Genomic DNA, 19863 nt, shown 5'->3' with positions numbered 1-19863 from the left:
TATCATGTAGTAAGTTACTGGTACTCTAAGGTACGATTAAGGTACTTGTACAAGCTGGTAAGGTACTTACTACTGTAGTAAGCCTGGCTCAGGGAAGACAGAGTAAATAGAAATAACTGCACACTTAAGGAAGGAAAGTGAATGCTTTATCCACACTGTTCTTGAAGTTATACCTTTTTGCAGTGATGCTTTAATTGAATGAGAAATTGCTATGCAGTGAGAGTAATGGGTTCCAGATGTGGCCCAAAATGTGAAAATCTATGCCTGTTTCTTAAACTCATCCTTTCTAGAACAGTAGATCCTGAACTGTCTCAGTGTTACAGATCTGTCTTCCTGATTACATTCTACTTAGTTGATTTCTCCAGCCTAGCTACCAGTTATTAGCGTATGTGTTGTTAAGAAGATGGTTTTCACTCTATTTTAGATCTTCATATCTGAAAAAATACAGGAGAAACTTGTGTGCAGATGATACCAACTATATTTATATAGATTCCTCTCCCACCAGTGAAGCTACAGTGACCCATCTGTTAGAAAGAAAAAGGAAATATTTTTAGAATATTAGGGTTGTTGGTAGGATTATGTTTGGTCTAGTAAGCTACAAGAAAAGGTAAAGCAAACTAATAAACACAATAATAACAATAGTAAGGGACTATTATTTTTGTACCACTGCAGAAGTAAGTCAGTTTGTTAAGAGCCAGCACAATTCAATATTCTAATATGCGTTGGCCACATAATAAGTTATATAAGTTAAGAAGTGACAGGAAAACAAAAGTGTGAGGTTGATAATGTATAAAAGACATCTTTGGGGAAGCAATCTGATATACTCCTCTGAAGCAATTTTTGACACCTGTGCACTCCAGAGTGGATGCTACACTTGAGAATAAATAACTCATATTGAGAATATGAAATACTACTAAATATTTTTCTTTGTGAGGCAAAAAGCTTTGATTTCAATAATTATAACTCATGCCTTCAATTTTAATGGAGTATATTTGTCACTTAAAGTATTACGGTATATATTTAATATTTCCCATAAATCCATTTGTTTACTCTCATTTTTTTCTCTTTCCCATTAAGGAACCAGCTACAGGTGAAACAGCAGACAATAAAAAGAAGGATGGCAAATGTCTTTAGATGTATGGAATGGCTGGGAAGAATGGCTAAAAAGGCTTAAAGTCAAAATGTTGAAAAAAGATTACTGAACCAGTCTATAAACTCACTGGTGGCTCTGATAAGGTAAATAGGGAATGAATGTTCATTATCTTCTCCAAATTGTCAGCTGAGATGAAACAAACTAAAATAGAAGGAGTCACATTCAAATAAAAGATTATATTTCTTCACACAAGCAGTTCAAAAGTGGAACTTCCTGCTACAAGATGTTAAGTATGCCAAAGTTGCCATGTAAATGATTCTGAAATAAAAAGACTGAGGTCTAGCCTGGAAAAGCACCATTAGGTGTTTGCCTTGTTGTAGCAGTTGACCCAAGGCATCTGCTCTCAGCCATAGTTGCCCCATGGAAAGGGAAGAACAGACAGTTATTAATGTCACCCAAATGCCTACATGCTAAAGGGGATAGGAAAAGCCCTCGCTCACTCAATCTCATCTATGCTTTCCCTTGCCTCTCAGGCAGCAGACTTCCAATAGCAGGCAGAAAAACAACTTCTTATTTTATGTGTTTATATTTATAATATATATATTTACAATATCTAAAATATTTTAGAAGCCATTCCCATAGCTAAGAATCCTACTGTTCATCACAAAATTTGCATATGTATTTTGGGGCAGAGGTTCTGGAAGCTGCCTATTTAGGGGACATAGTAGCAATTTTAATGGCTGTATAGCTACTGGGCTTTCTATTTTTAAGTCTCTAATTACTTCTACAGGCCTTTTCACACTTAAAAATCAAAGCATACTCATAGAAAATAAACAGACTAAGATGATTTCAGAAATTACTTTCTTCCTGTAATGTATGTGAAATGAATAAAATTATAAAATGTGAGGTAAGTAACTACAGCTGTGAGTTAAAACACTATAGCAATATGTGGCTATCCTTCCAAGGAAATACAGTATGATTACACCTAATGTCTTTCATTATTCAGTTGCTAATCTACTGACACATTTTTCCTACTATGAAGGAGATTATCAAGATTACTGAAAGCTATTACTTTTTATTTCTAGAATCCTGATGCTTAGTAATTTACCTAACTTAATCTCAAAGACTTTTTTTTGTTGTTTTTTTTTTTTCCCCCACATAAATTCCTTTTGAGGTAAAGGAATTTTCAAATCCAGGGAGACACATTTGATAGTGTTAGAAGAGTGAAACTGTCTACCACTTGCAAAACAGTTTTACACAATTTTTTGAGACAGGACATATCAGGAAGAAATTTTATGATATAAAACCATCTTTTGCTATGTGCTGGTTTAGAACACAGATAGATTAAAAAGAAGTTCTATTCCTTCTGACTCAGTCAGGGTTCATGATGCAGCTGTAACTTTCTCAAGACAATTTAACTGTTTATTTAATTACAGTTGAGGGGTTCTAAAGATACCAAACCACAGCAGTTGATTTTTCTGTTTAAGAATAGAGAATTTAAATAAAAATATTTCTTAATGTTGGAAAAAATTCCTGCAGACTGTCTAGAAGTAAAATTTTCTTTTCTCTGACTTTTGACGATGCCTGAGTTACTCTCTCATGTTTATTCAAAAATAAAATGCACAAAGATGATTTAGCCCTGTTTGTTGATATATGTTTTCAAGTCTTAATAACAATCCATTTCCCAATAGAGTCAAGAGGAAGAATCATGAGCTTGAACTTACATTGAAATCCATTTTTAGATGCTAGAGATCTTGTCTGTATCTTCCTCTGGAGTCACAGATCGTAAATATTTATGACTCACTGAAGAGAGTGGAAAGGAGGGTGAGCTAAAATATCAGTATACTGAAAAAGTTGCTTAACTTAGAAAAGAAGCCTTGAAGCTAGGGGCAGCAAACTTGTAAATTTTTTGTCAATACGTTTCAGTGTATATTCTTGAAATGTCAGGAAGAACACTTTCTCAACTTGGACCTTAGAGGACAGCAGCTATACCATGGAAGTTTGCTTTTAAAGATTGTATTTGCACGTCTGTCTTGTGGTGAACAGTCAGATGGCCACAAGCTGTGGTTGTTTAATTTCCACTGTTTCCAAGTTCAACACGATTTGAAAGAGAATTTATCACAAGAAATTATGACAATATGATCTTTCCCTTACTATAAACAAAAATCAGTGTGAGGACATCTCGTGTTGCTGAGAAGGGCTGGAAGTCACACAACGTGTTTGTGTGCCTCATGGAGACAGGGTTAAGTACTTTAACTTTAGTAGGATGATTCTGCAAACCTTCCCTTGGAGGTAAACCATACTGTAGCACCCGCCAGCTCACCTGACATTTCAACTTGGTTTCGCTTGCCAACTCCATAGGGCAGATGAGAACCTGTCTTTTCCAAGGGGAAGATGGCAGCTCTAGGAAATTATCCAGAATACAACATAGTTACCTGTCATAACCACCTAACATAACCACCACGGTGCGTACCGATCACATGACTTGCCTTTGGTAAATGCAAAATAATGTATACCTATAATCAGCTCTTTTAAGAAGGATGTTTCAGAATTTGGACAAAAGCAGGACTGGGCAAAGAAAGATGGGACCATATAAGGGTTTAATTTTTTTATTTTTTTTTTCCAAAACAAGATAGTAAAACTAATTAAAGAGAAACAAGGACACCAGGCCAGTGTCACACTGTTAAGTGGCAGGCTCTTTCCGGAAAAAAGCTCTGTGCTCACACATGCCCACACACATGCACCCACAGTAACTGAGAACGGCTCTTTACATCTCTCCCGTGAGTTGGCACTGGGGAATCTGGGGAAACTGCAACACTTGCTCTAATCAGTCTCAGTGTCAGGCTCTGTGCAGTGGCTTGGCACCAATGAGTAGTTGTTCCACCTCAGCCAATTAGCTTCTACGTGGTGTGAAATGGCCAAGTGACAATGTTCCACCCATTTCAATTACTGGGAGCTTTTATAGGCAGATGTCAACACAGGCTGCCAATCAAATCAGTCCATGATGATATCACAGAATGCATTTCCAAACTTTTAAGGCATTGTTCTCTTGCCACTTGTTGATCTGTGGCCAGTATCTAGGCTCACCACATTCAGTTCTTGCTTTTATTGCCCTGTTGGACCTGACTTATTATAGCCATGGTTTTGTGTATAGTGTCCTCTCAGCCACAGCTCGTTATACTCTGTTATTAAACTCATGATTAAGGTAAGTTCCCATGACAGGAGCTCTCTTGCTTATTGTATGTCTTCTGTAGTTCTTGGAAAATGGGGATATTCCAAAAGACTGCTGTAGTTCCAATATTCAGAAAAAGAGTTCTACTCCAAAAACTTGTATCTCAGCTAGCCTGGGTTGGTTCTTACAGAAAATGAGACAATGTGGCTGATCCTGTGGCATCAATTGACGGTTCAACCTAATTTTTTGAAGTCTATAGCTGAAAGTCCTTTGAGACCAACAGATTTCTCTTAATACTTGCTGCTTATCAAGACAAATAGAAACCCAGATCTGAATGTATATGCAGTGGAGAGGTAACAGGAATGTTGAATGTTTCATAGAGAAACAAGTTACTTGCTGCCACTTGTTGAACAAAGGCAGTTAACTGAACAAGTGAATCTTCATTTACACTTCTGAGCAAAAATAAAAATTCAAATTAATCATTAAACAGGAGAAAGGGTCACCATAATCAAGAACAGCCTAGAATGCTTTGGATGGAAGGTAAGTGGGCTATTTTCCCCACTAGAGCTCCTGCCCTGATGGCAAATTCTACATTAGGGATGTGCATATTGGTAATACTCAGTTTTAAAACAGCTCCAAGACAGAATCAACTTTGTGATGTCCAAGACTCTTCAGATTGCTTTGCTTAATGTGGTGAAGACATACAAAGTAGTTGAAGAGTAGGAGCTTCCCTGTTCAACATAAAGCAAGAAATTTTTTATGAGATGACACGTGTTAGAAGCTCTGAAGGAAGATAATTCTTAATAGAAAAGAATGGATATGTTCAAAGACTGTACTCCATCAACGTTAGGGAAAAGTTCCACAAGTGCAATGCAAAAGAGAAAAAAGCTGGAAATGCACATTTTTATTTATAGCTTATGGCTTTAGAAGCTATGTCAAATCAATGGTCATTTTTAATGGCCTGTTTGTTTTTACTTCCTACTTCCGTTCCCATTTTTATTTCTTTTAATCCCTTGACCTGTTATCTATAAGTGAAGTAACTGATGAGCTTATAACTGGTGCTTTCATGTCAGACACAGTCAGTAAATTGGTGATTTAGTTGCGCATGTTACTTGGTAGCTTCTTTGGTTTTGCAAAGAAAAACTACCTTTTTTTTTTTCCTTGACAGGAACATGCAAAAAGAGTGGTAGATTATTGTCAGTCATCTAAGCAATTATAAGAAGTAATTGGTGGTGTAGCTTGATTGCTGGTGATTGGTGAGACAATAAATTATGAGTAAGATAGAATACTGCTGTGGAATAACCTGAATCATAATTAAGAAATAGTAAGAAAATACATTTCCGACACAGTTATATGCAGTGTAGTACAATGGGAACCAAGAATGCAACTAGTCTTCTATCATTTATATCTCAAAAACCAATGACAAACTGGTGAGGATGTCAGACATACCTTCCTCAACATGAACCCCTAACAGATAATTATGAAAAAAATGCAAACTTTTTCCTTGATTCTTTGAAAAGGCAGATATAAACCTGACCTTACCTCTGTAAACGGCATTGTCAGAAACAAATGAAACGTTTTCGTTTCTCTGGTCTTTTTATTTGCTTTTAAAGAGCAATTCAGAAATGTCAAAAAAGGTTGGAAAGAAAGCACACCCCAGTGGTATAGAAGCTGTAAAACAAACCTAGAAAGAGAGAGTAGGAGAATGTTATGTTCCCTAAGTAAACAGATGGGAAAGACACCCATTAAAAGCATGATCATTTCCAAGAGCTCAAAGTTAGAATTTAGACAAGTACAGCCTTAAAATAAAGTATTTCTATCTATTTTGGGTACTTCTTATCTCTGTTTCTGCCACTGGCTGTTGTTGATGCTTCAGGTACTGTTGTATCTCCAGAGACTACTGGCCCACTATCTGCACACAGGATTCAGATGCTTGCACTGTTTGTTCCTGTTCCTGTCTTTTCGAAGGACCAGACCCACTTATCTTTTTGCAAGCACAAAGGTTGGCTTGATGCTGCTTTTGATCTTAAAGCTTGTGTGTTTGTTTTTGTGCAGTAAAGCAGTAGGAAACATAGCTCTAGTTTAATGTTCATCAGGCAATAATGCAGTGAGGTCAGCTGTCTAGCAACATCAATCCAAGAATTCAAACTAAAGCTCTGCTTTTTATCTACTACATCACTTCCTCATGCACTTTACTGTGCCTCTTCCTACTGCATATCATTTTCTCTAAAGCCTGCCAAGAAAGTATTAATAATTAACTATAACCATATGCTAAGCACAAAACTCAGCTCCTGTTAATTGTTATGGTATATGTTCAGTTTGTACTAGTTCGTACTGTGTGTCCTTTAAAAGATGTTTTGGGACATTTCAAAGTCTGCACGCCACCATCAGAGTTATAGATGTTCTCATTAGTCTTTTGAAATACAAACATCTTGCTCATTAGTTGTTTGTCTTGCTAGTTAGCAGTCATATACTCAAGCTTTTATTTCTTCATTTGGACAGCTGTAATAATAATCAGACATTATATTTTTAGGCCTGCCTAGCATTGCCTTTGCCTACAGCCAGGAGGATAGTTCAATATTATAACAACCTTTTAACACTTGTGTGCATCGGTTAGAAGATTTACATGTTCACTAGATGGAGCTTGACTCTCCCCTTGTAAGATTGCCCTAACCTCCAGAAATGAGTGCTTTTTTACCTCGATGAAATAATTTTAATTGCTCTAATAAAAGCAAAATAACTTCAGTCTGAGAGATATTGAGCCTGCAGTAAAAATATCCCAAAACTCAATGTTTTGCTGAATCTTCTGGAAAGTAGGACCTGGGGTCTTGAATTACTTTTGGTAGAGGAAGAATTTGAACCTAGGTCGTTCATGTGCTAGCTTGTTTTTGTAATAACTTGACAAGTAGCATGCAGAAGAGGGTCCATAATTTTGTCTGATGGGCTTGACCCGGATCACCCATCTCAATTAAGGCTGGTGTTGCCTGTGAGCTAATTCTGAGGAGGTAATTATGACCTTTTGATAGATTTTTCTAAGTGGTCAGTTTAGACTGTTCTCTGTTTACTGCATTGTTTTTCCGTGTGCTTGAGTGAATCCTGCTCTTTTGTGAACTACATTGATAGCTGAGGCAGTGAGAGCGTATCCCCTGTAGCAAGCATTTAAATTTCAGGCATTCAAACATCTCTGTCTCTCTTGTGTAGCTCTTAGCCTTGTTTTCCTGCCAATAAAACACCACAATGATTTCCTGGAAGCTATAACAATTAAAATTTCGAGGCTTGGTAGAAACTAACTAGGCAAAACTTAAGGGCCTTAGGTTGAAAGGTGAACAGACTAAATACTGCAGTGTCTGGAGCAAATGGAAGGTCATATGCAATGTGTCACACAGAGAGAATGTTCTAAAAGGTTTTTTTCTCTGTCTTGGAACACAGTAACAAGATATTCAGTAGCACCAAAAATGAATGAGCACAACTACTACTTTACAACACATCCCTATTTCAGGAAAGCACTGAGCCAAAGAATTTTGATTACAAAGTGGATAGATGATAAAGTAGTTGTGTTATGTTTTTTTGGGGTGGATACCACACAGTACTTTGTATTGAAGCCAGTCTATATTAGAACTGTCAGGGTCCTGAATGCACTAGCAGGCCTTAATGGCCCTGACCAGCCTCACCTGGGGTCTTCACCCACTGGAGACCCCACCATTGGTGTCTCATAACCATGGGCTGGGTAGCCCCATTTCAGCTCATCATTGGGCCTTAAGTCCCTGTCTGAGATACATTATCAGAATGCCAGTTTCCAGTCCAGCCACAGCCTATACCTGCCCGTGCGTATGGTCCTTGTTGATCTAGACCCTTTTGCTTTTCATGGAAGCATGCATTACTGAATTGATAGCAACGGCAAAACAGTGTCACCTAAGGCTAGCACTCTGTAAAGATCTGAAAGGGCTCTGTCCCAAGGTTATTGAGTTCTCAAAGAGAAGATGGATTTCCATGGAAGAGGATATGGAAGACACGTTTCAGCTAACGTGGTTTAGATTGAAAGTGTAACCAAAGATCCCCTACCTTGTTTTTTATAAAACTTGTCGGGAAATTGTAATCACTGTAGGATCTCACTGTTTCCAAATTATTTTTTTAATGATGGGTTTAATCAGGGGCTCCTGACTGATTGCAAAGAATCTTGATAGATTTCCCACTGCACTGTAGATTTAGGGAAACCTGAAAGGTTAAGATGGATAATCAGAATGGGAGAAAGAAGAAGAAGAAAAATGTAGGATGGGCCTTATTTAAAAGAAGAAGGATAAACGATAGCACAAGAGGCTTTAACTTCTAATGAGTCAGGAGACAAAATTTAGACAGATCTGCATTCAAGAAAACAAAACTAGCTCCCAGGAAAATCCTACCATGGAGCAGTATTTGCAATCATTGAATCTCCTAGTCAGTCTCAATTTACTCTAGCCTTGCTTGTTATAATGCCACAGAAAAATAATTAAATCCCTTAGTAGACTGATTATCATTACATCTCATGCCTGGAGCCATTTACATTCTTTAATCCAGCTAATTTGGGGGGGACGTGTTGGGGTGGTGGTGGTAGGGTTTTTTTGTTGGTTTTTCATTTGTGAATATAAAGGTACATAATTACTGAAAAAGGAGATGTCATCATTCTCTTTCAGAAAACTTCTCATTTGTAGCTTCCAGTGAAGCTGTAATTCCTAGATTTATAACCTCAAAATTGAAATCCATTTATAACTTGCCATTACAGGCTCCTCTATAAAATATTCTCTACAAGGCACAATTCATAGTATCCTTTGTACAGCTTCTAAATATGCAATAAAATGTTGTCAAAAATTTGAAGTGCATTTTTACCTTAGATTGTCAGAAAGAACAGCGGAGAGTAAAAAATTTTATTATCTCCTCTTTGATATATTTGGTACATATTATTTGTGTTTCATACAGTAAAGACAATTTGCCCAGAACTATCATTGCATTAAATAAACAACCCAAAATTGAGAAAGAGAGCTCTCATGTTTTCCAAGTGGCTCCATGTAATGATGTAATGTAAAGTATTTCCTAAAATACATTAAAAATAAGCTTTTAATAAATCTTTTGGCTATAAAATAATCAAATTAACTTATTCACATTAACCACATCGAGTTTTCATATCCTTTTGCATTACAAACCAATTATGTCTCTCATTCTAAGTTAGAGAACTGATTCTTTGACCACTGATGTTCTTAAAATTAGTTTGACTAGGTAAACTTTTAAAATACAGATGATGGAAGTGATGAAGCAATAGTTCTCTTTCTTGAAGCTCTAACATGCCACAATGTGATTTGAGATAACAACTGAAATGGAGGATAAACTGAAGTTATTATCCACATAGCAGTTCTGCAAAATCTTGGTTATAAACCACATTATTAAAATATTTCAATGTCAAAACCTTGAGCTGTATCTGCTCCCAAGAAAAAAATATCATTTTAGTTATTAGCTTAATTTCAAATGTATTGCATACGTTGAAAAGAACTCTGCAGAGGATTACAGATTCATAGAACCACCTTTCCCTTACACTTCCTAATGAACAGATTCTAAATAGTGATTCAAAAGTTATAATGATGTTGACATTATTATAAAAACTGTTCTCTCTCATCTTAAACTAATTTGTTAGGCAAAGAATTTCAAAATATTAAATATGAATTATTTATAATATGCTATTTACAGCATCTCCACAATCAGAAATACTTCTACAATTTTCTTGCAGTCAGGGTCAGGTGGCAGATTTAGAGAGGAAGACTGCACCTTCCTTATGAGCCACCAAGCATGTGAAAAGCAGAACAGCTTCTTCATTGTAGACTCAGGCAAGTAGGGATGTAAAAGCAGTCCTTTGACAGCCTGCAGTAAGAATCAGACTTGAGCTCAAAAGGTGTTGGCACATCTGAAGCAGAGAACATGTTCAAAGCTAAGACTTTGAGTTGATGAAAAGGAACAAATTTTGCTATATACACCTCAAGAACTACTGGAAGCTGATTCAACCCCAGAGGTTGGGCCATTCTTGTATGAATGTAGGAGAGAAAGTCTCTATTTTTTCCCCACGCAAAAGTAACCTGTCATTTAATTTATCTCACACAACAGTGCTGAGTTTTCCCTATTGGCTGATTTATCCTATTCTAATTTGTGTATGTGTTCCAATAAAACAATTTGTATTAAAGGCTCAAAAATTCTGATGTGTGTCGATATATTAACTTCTGAAAAGCAGCAGGCAGCAGTTCTACCTCAAAGTTTTGACAGACTTGTGATATCATTGATCAAATACAGTACAAACCTTGGTCCAAAGTGTCATAACTGACCATAGTAGCTAAGAATTTATAAACCCACAAGATATTAATTCTATGAACAACATATCACAAGCAAAGAGGTACCTTGATTATGTTTCTCAGATATGCAATCAGGCAAGAGAAAGATGACAACATTTTCAGAAACAGAAGCAACTTGGGCCAGTTGCTGAAAGATGTTTTATTACCTAAGTGTTGACCCTGGCTGGATGCCAGGTGCCCACCAAAGCCGCTCTGTCACTTCACTTCCTCAGCTGGACAGGGGAAAGAGAATAAAACAAAAGGCTCTGGGGTTGAGATAAGGACAGGGAGACCAATCAACATTACCATCAGGGGGAAAGTAGGTTCGACTCAGGGAAATAGTTTAATTTATTACCAAGCAAATCAGAGTAGGGTAATGAAAAATAGAAATTAAAATCTTAAAAATACCTTTCCCCCACCTCTTCCTTCTTCCCAGGCTTGTCTTTTCTCTTGATTCTCTACCTCCTCCTCCCAAGCAGCGCAGGGGGACAGGCAATGAGGGTTGTGGTCAGTTCATCACACGTTGTCTCTTCCGCTCCTTCCTCCTCAGGAGGAGGACTCCTCACACTCTTCCTCCGCTCCAGCATGTCCCTCCCATGGGAGACAGTCCTCCACAAACTTCTCTAATATGAGTTCTTCCCATAGGCCACAGTTCTTCATGAACTGCTCCAGTGTGGGTCCTTTCCACAGGGTGCAGTCCTTCAAGAACATACTGCTCCAGCATGGCTCCCCCACGGGGTCACAAGTCCTGCCAGCAAACCTGCTCAATTGTGGGCTCCTCTCTCCATGGGGCCACAGATTCTGCCAGGAAACTTTTCCAGCGCAGGCTTCCCATGGCGTCACAGCCTCATTCAGGCACATCTGCCTGCTCCAGCTTGGACCTCCATGGGCTGCAGGGAGACAGCCTGCTTCACCATGGTCTTCACCATGGGCTGCAAGGCAGTCTCTTCTCTGGCACCTTGAACACCTCCTCCCCCTCCTTCTTCACTGACCATGGTGTCTGCAGAATTGTTTCTCTCACATATTCTCACTCCTCTCCTCTGACTGCTGCTGGTGTTGTGAAGTTTTTCTTTTCCCTTCTTAAGTATGTTACCACAGAGGCGCTACCACTGTTGCTGATGGGCTTGGCCTTGGCCAGTGGCTGGTCCATCTTGGAGCTGGCTGGCTTTGGCTCTATAGGACATGGAGTAAGCTTCTAGCAGCTTCTCATAGGAGCCACCCCGTAGTCCCCTCACTACCAAAACCTTGCCACACAAATCCAATACACTAGGGCTGTAAATTGTCAGCTAATGGTAGTGTATGCAAGGAAGTAAGGTGTCTAATTTTATAATATGTTCATACAGGCTTTTAGAATATCTGGCTATTCAGTGTCTAAGAGTATATGCCTACATCAAAAGTGTGAGAGTGCAATGAGAACAGAGAGAAAAACTTAGTAAAGCTATAGCAGGATTCATTTTAGTTCCTACTGTCAATAAGAAATCATATTGAAGGTCCTTTAAAAGTTTTTTTTGTTTACTAGGATGAGCAGCAGTTTTGCCAGTTTCCTGCTAGTGACTTCTTTGAGTCCCTACACTCATATACTGGCAGTGTTTTTTGATTTACGGACAAATCCCACATGGAATACAGTCCCACAGTATTTCAGAGACATATGGAAGCCAAGAAATCTTGAATACAGGGCCCATTATACACATCTGAAATTTTTATTCACCTCCTTTTTTCCCCCACAAACTGGATAGGAAACCTGGAAATTGAACTTAAGTGTAAATTCTAACTACTAAATTGGAGTAGCCTCTTACTCAGAACCATAAAACTAAATAACATTCTACTGATTTCACTGACTTCTTTTTGTAGTTTGGGTTTTGCTTTCTCTGAATTTAACTAAAAAACCTCCACAGAATAAGAATCTAATATTTTGGTAGTGGCAAAATAATTAGGTATATGCAATCCTTTTTTTTTTCTTTTTTTCTTGTGTTGATTCATTTTGCATATTATAGAATTGTCTAGGTTGGAAGGAACCTCTAAGATGATGGAGTCCAACCATCAACCTAGCACTGCCAAAACCACCACTAAACCATGTGTCTAAGCATCACGTCTACCTGGCTTTTAAATACCTCCAGGGCTGGTGATTCCACCACTTCCCTGGGCAGCCTGTTCTAATGTTTGATAACCCTTTCGATTAAGAAATTTTTCCTAATATCCAATCCAAACTCCCCCTGGCGTAACTTGAGGCCATTTCCTTTTATGCTATCACTTGTTACTTGGGAGAAGAGACCAACACCCACCTCACTACAACCTCCTTTCAGGTAGTTGTAGAAAATGATAAAGTCTCCCTTCAGCCCCCTTTTCCCCAGGCTAAACAACCCCAGCCCCCTCAGCCACTCCTCATAAGACTTGTGGTCTAGAACCCATGCCAGCTTCGTTGCGCTTCTCTGGACTCGCTCCAGAATCTCAATGTCTTTCTTGCAGTGAGGGGCCAAAAACTGATCACAGTACTCGAGGTGTGGCCTCACCGGTGCCAAGTACAGCAAAACATCACTTCCCTAGTCCTGCTGGCCGCTCTAAACCTGATACAAACCAGGATGCTGTTGGCCTTCTTGGCCACCTGGGCACACTGCTGGCTCATATTCAGCCGGCTGTCAACCAATACCCTCAGGTCCTTTTCTGCCAGACAGCTTTCCAGCCACTCTTCCCCAAGCCTGTAGTGCTGCGTGGGGCTGTTGTGACCCAAGTGCAGGGCTCGGCACTTGGCCTTGTTGAACCTCATACAGTTGGCCTCTGCCCATTGATTCAGCCTGTCCAGATCCCTCTGCAGAGCCATCTCATCCTCAAGCAGATCAACACTGCTGCCCAACTTGGTGTCATCCACAGACTTATTGAGGGTGCACCCGATCCTCGATCCAGCTCCAATATTGAGCCCTGGAGAACACCACCTGACACCAGCTGCCAACTGGGTTTAACTCCATCCACCACAACTCTTTGGGAGCAGCTATCCAGCTAGTTTTTACCAAGCAAAGATTACACCCATCCAAGCCGTGAGCACCCAGTTTCTCCAGGAGAATGCTGTGGGAAACGGTGTCAAAGGCTTTACTAAATTCTAGGTAGACAACATCCACAGTCTTTCTCTCATCCACTAAGAGGGTCACCATATCACAGAAGGAGATCAAGTTAGTCAAGCAGGACCTTCCTTTCATGAACCCATGCTGACTGGGCCTGATTGCCTGGTTGTCCTGTATGTGCTGTGTGATGGCACTCAGGATGATCTGTCCCATAAGTTTCCAGGCACCGAGGTCAGACTGACAGGCCTGTAGTTCCCTGGATCCTGCTTCCAGCCCTTCTTGTGGATAAGTGTCACATCTGCTAACTTCCAGTCATCTGGGATCTCCCCAGTTAGCCAGGACTGCTCATAAATGATGGAAAGTGGCTTGGTGAGCACTTTCACCAGCTCCCTCAGTACTCTTGTGTGGATCCCATCTGGCCCCATAGACTTGTGTGTGTCTAAGTGGTGTAGCAGGCCACTCACCATTTCCCCTTGGATTAGGGGGGAAATATTTAAAGTGTTTTTTCACAGGTTCCCACAACAGATACATATTTGTCTTACTTATTTGTAATTATTGTGTTCTTGGTCAAACACATGTTAATACTTTTGTCTTGCCTGCCTGAATATTTTCTAATATTTACAGATCACTTATTTAGAGACTATTTTGTTTTAAGCACTGCAAGAAATTTAGTCTTTCTCTGATGTGTTCCTCTTTAATTCTTCGTCCACTACCGTGTCCTTTCGCTCTTACTTTTCAATCTTTGTGAAAAAAAAAAACCTGTGATTTCTTTTTACATTTAAACAAACAAACAAACAAAAAAGCCAGTGAAGAAACATTTTTCATTGACATGGCCAACCTGCCACTAGAAAATGTAATAATATAAATAAATCTTGTTTTTACTCTATCTCTGTTTTGAAAGCCACTGTGCTCAGGGCTCTTATTTTTATGTTTAGAGTAAAATACATTTATTTTTTAACTGTAAACAATTATTTGTCCATAAATGCACTAGCAACGTTTTATTCACTGCATTTTCATTTAACATGTTAATGAATGGTACAAAAGCTTTCATTTTCTCCTAAGGATTCATTTTGCTTACGGTCAGAATCACAAGAATGAGAGGAGAGGGGAAGATTCATGCATAATTTGCTATCCATTAGCAATATTCAAAACTTACCAAACTCCTTTATTGTAAGCTCTAATGTGCTTGATTTTTTATTTAAGTTCTTCTGTTCTAGATCTACGTAAAAACTATTAAAAGAAAAATCATACTTCTTGACTCATAAGGAAATACTGTTCACTTACAGAACTGGCTGTTCCCTCGTTATCACTGTGGTTTTCCCCCCTGTAATGGCAAGAAGCTTTGATTCAGGGACAGTTCTGATATGGCAGGTTTTTTGCTCGAATTCTAAGGAGACAAAATTAATACTTATCACTGAACGCGGCATTGTGGGTAGATTTTACATACGGGGTATATAGCCTAGAAAGCTGAAATGCTATGTTTTAGTGCCATAAGAGATGACATGTCAAAACTGGGAGTTGAGTTGTTATATAAAAAATTAATTAGGAGGAAAAATAATACCCTGTTCTTAGGCTCAGGCTTTCTAGCTGAGTTTCATAGCTTGGGAGGGGAGGCAGGGACAATAGGTGTCTGAATTTCCCAAGATGCCTTGTAAGTAAATTTCAATGAACCTGAAAATAATTACCCCAGTAAGACTTCTTGTTTTGGTATTTCTTCTCCTTGCTGAAGTTTTTGATCTAGAGCATTGTAATATGCAAATTAGTACTTTGCAATTAGATGATCTATGATAATGAAATAGAAATAAGTTGTTGTTTCTTGTGTTGGAGTTTCTTATGGAGGCCTCAAGCCATATCAAAGATGAATGAGTTACCAACACACTATGCTTCTGCGCCTTCTCATTTAGTTTACTTTTGTCCCTGGAATTTCATTTGTCTTTTTGTTGTTGTTTTTGCTGTTGTCTATAATATCCGACGGGAACTCAGCTATCAGCTCAGTTATGTACACCTGTGCCCTGGCCTTTCTGACCTCCACGAAACAGTGAAGAGAATTGATTCTTTCCTTCCACTGCCTATCTATTTCTTAACACGGAAATCTCATTTATTCTTTTGAACTGTACACACTTGTTAGTATGACTTAATTCTGTATGCATGGCTTAAATTGTTTTTCTTACATAAGACATGTTTGCCTTTTTTAATACAGAAGAGCAAGGATCAAGTTTCATGGTTAGACATATGGTTCATTGTTAGAAATACATTCCAAAAGAGGGACAAAACCATTAATGCAACTCAATAGACAAATGGAAAATTACACAGTCCACAGGACGCAAATGGGAGGATGCATCTTTTAAGACCTGTTAGTGGAAGATTACAAAACCTCTGATTAGAAGTACATTATTAGTCAGGTAACTACTGAACTGCAGAAAGCGTAAGATAATAGATCAGCATTTGGGGTTATCTAAAGATAAAGTGAGTTTGGCAAGAATTATTTGTACAATGATACTTTGACTGGCAGGAGGAAAACCATATTCAAATTTGTGAATTTCTGTTATTGATCTTACAAACAGAGAAGTGTCTATATGAAGTTATTTTCCTCATCAATGCTTGTGCCCAGTTATGCTTAAACCACAACACCGGTTCACTCAAGAAGCATCTCTTCCTCATACCTGGAACAAACACTTTTTTTTTCATTTGTGTTGTGACAATTCTAAATTTGTATTAATATATAGCCTCTGCATTTGAGATGTCTTAGAGTTTTTGCCAACCACAAATGTTCTATTCCTTTTTTTTTTTCTGTAAGGAACATGTATAATGGTGCTTAAGTTGCAGAGACCAAGCTGGAGACTATTACTAGGAAATATCAGAAAGAGCATGAAGTATGACTTATATTATATCAAGAGTGACATAAAAAGCAGGGTAAGAATGCAATGGCAGCCAAAGAATGCTGTAATTCACCTTGCCAAAGATTTCTGTCAAAGAAATCTGACAGTGAAAGAACAACCAAAATGTAAGTTCATGTTTCATTCATATTACAAGATATTTTTTTTGCAGTGAAATAGAAATTCATGTTTCAGAATTTCAGAACATCATCTTGAAATGCAGATAATGTATTTGGGTATTATATATAGTAAAAACTGGACAGTAACTCTTTCTTTATATTGAATGTGTTAATTTAGACAATTTTAAATTGTAAGATGTAAAAAAAATCACAGAAATTCTTTCATGAACAGAATACCCACACGTACCTGTGCGTATACAAATGCATACTCTGTGTGTCTCACTATGGTTTAAGAACCTACCTATCAAAAAATTGATGATGGACAGAAGAATTTGCTGGTGATTGAAATATTTTCAAATTTAAAAGTCTAAAACTGGAAAAAACCATAACATTTTGTTAAGGAGAACAGAATCATGGCTATAATGCAACAGACTGGCAAAAAGCTCAGGAATTGGGAAATGGAGCTAGGAAGCAAATTTATACAATTTTGGAAGGTGTCTTTTTCTATGGAAACTTGGTAGAAATTAGTTCACAAGGTATTTGGACAGCTGCAAAAAAGTCTCAAACATTTATTGGAATTTTTCCACAAATTCGCAGGACATAGTTACAATATCCAAATAAAACAAACATCATGATCATTAAAAAAAAAACCAAAACAACAACAAAACCACACCTTACAGCAATTAACATGCAGAATGATGCAATTATGGAATCTACAGATCTTAAACTTTAAATATTGTCATAAGTGTTCTGTTTGCTTTCCTGTAAGTACATTCATACAAGTATCTTCCTTGGATTAAAGATTTATGTGAGTTTATAATTTTATACATTACAAAAACCATGTGACGAAATAAAATGCACTAAAAAAACAAAGTATTTGAAAGGCACTTGGGAGATAACAAAAAAATAATAGTCAGCACAGATCTGTCAGGAACAGTTTTTCTCAAACAGTATAATTCATTTTTGACATGATAACTGGCCTTGTATGTAGAAGAGAAGTAAGGGATGTCCAGTCTTGTCTTGAGTACAACTTTTGATATTCAGGTAACAAGTTCATAAGCAATTTAAGGAAACAATATCTTGAGAAAAACTACAGTGCAAGTAGACAGCTCCTTAGAAAATGTTATTGAAGCCTTTTCCAGAGTTTCAGAAAAACTGAAGGATTTATGGGTTGGTTCTTAGTCTGGTAATGATAGGTGATTTAATAAATAAGCTAACCAATAGAATAGAGATCACAGGCCTAATTTCAGACCATGTCAAACTTTAAAACAGTTCATACGGTCTGTAATACAAGGTTAGAAATCCACAATCTTGAAAAAAATCAGAGATAAGGGATAAAAACACACACACACACACACACACAAAATATAACCCACCCCCCATTGCATCCCCCAAACCACCAATAAACCAACCCCAAACCAACGCAACACCCCCTTTATTTTATTTAGGACAGCTACGAAATATGAATGTAGGAATGTTCAACTGTATTCAGTCCACAAAGGAAATGAATGACTAGGTAGGAGCTCTGCAGAAAGGTTTCTGAGAGTTTAGAAATCGTCATAAATGGAACATGAATCAAAAACACCATAATGCTTAAAACATTTGTTGCATGAACAGGAGCATAGGCTGCAATATGTATAACATTATCCTTCTGCTGTATTCAACACTAGTGACAAAGTTCAGAAAGATTGGGACTGATATGGAAAGAATCTCCAGAATGAGAAAAGGAAGACTGAATTAATCTGGGGGGTTTTTAGCAAAGTTTTGTCAAGCAAAATGGAGTAGTCTGTCCTTTCTTTTATTTTTTTTCTTTATTTTTTGTGATGTATAGAACAAGAAAAAATGGACTTAAAGTGCAGCCAGGATTTCAGGTTAGATACTAGAGAAATTTTTCTATCACTAAGGGTAGCAAGAAATGTAATAGATTGCCTGGGGAGGATGTGCATTTCTCTGTCATTAAAGGTCTTTAGAACAGATGGTGAATATCTGACAGAAGTGATGTAGCAATGCCCAATTCTCTTTTGGGACAGAAGCATAGATTAAATGACCCCTTCAGGTTCTCTCAGCTTCCCCTGCCCTCTTTTTCTTTTCAAGTCTAGAATACTTTGCAGTACATTAAAATTTCGTATGCACTTTCATTACTGACACTATGTTCTCTATGGAGAGAAGCAAGGTACATTATCTACATTTCTTGCCAGTATCCCATTGCCATAGAGCATTGTCCTCTCCCTGAACACAAGGAAGGAGGCCTTTATACTCCCAAAAGGTATTGGATAGACTAAGGGATAAGGGATGGATGCGTGCCTATGTCAGGTTGACTAACACTTCTCTGTCAAACAACTTTTGGCACATTTAGCCCAGGGAAGGGAAGAATGCAGACTTGATTTTCAAGAGCATGACATAAGTAAACTTTTCAAAGTCTATGGTGTTTCACAACGAGTATCAGTATTACACTCCAGCATAAAGTGTTTGTGGGTACTGAAGATACTTCAGCTGGCCCTCCAAGGGGAGAAGTGTTTGTCTGCCTTTTTTCCCAGAACTAGCTTTCTGTCCCGTTCTTATTAAGTCAAACAATACAGGACAGAACAAGTGAGTCCCCAAATACCAGAACAATACCCAGTTAAATAGGAATTCGGTGAACGTATTCAGATAGAAAAACAGATTTTGAAGTAAAGGTAAGCTTTGGAGACAGAATAGTAGATTTTGTATTAATGGACACAGACTGAACATTTTAAGCATCTTATATTTCTTCCTCTATGTCTGATGAACTGTATTCAGATTTTTCATGTGAATATATATGTGAATATATATCCTTTCCTGGTGCTTAACTCAAAACCTGCAAATGAAATTTTGGGTTGATATGTTGCTTTTCGAGGAAAACGGTGTAAAACATGAAGTTTGACAAATCTTCTTATATTTTTTATTATCTTAGGGTAGAGAAATTTCAAATTGCAATGTATTAATGTTTTAGTAGTTTACTGCTCACCGTTTCAGTAGGCAGGGAAAAAATAAAGAAAAAAGAAAAAAAGAAAGGAATTTTCTAGGTAAAGTTGATTGTAGCTTCTGGTAAGCAAACACAGGAACTAGACTAAGCCTTCTTATGATTAGAAAGTCTCAGAGGCCATGTATGTTTCTGAGTACTACCTCCATTTTACTTATGAAGTTTTTCTTTCCATAAATAATTAACATGTCACTCAAGA

Source organism: Charadrius vociferus, unplaced genomic scaffold, assembly GCF_000708025.1.
Source record: "Charadrius vociferus isolate BGI_N301 unplaced genomic scaffold, ASM70802v2 scaffold103, whole genome shotgun sequence".
Taxonomy (NCBI): domain Eukaryota; kingdom Metazoa; phylum Chordata; class Aves; order Charadriiformes; family Charadriidae; genus Charadrius; species Charadrius vociferus.
Note: the sequence above shows the minus strand (reverse complement) of the source record.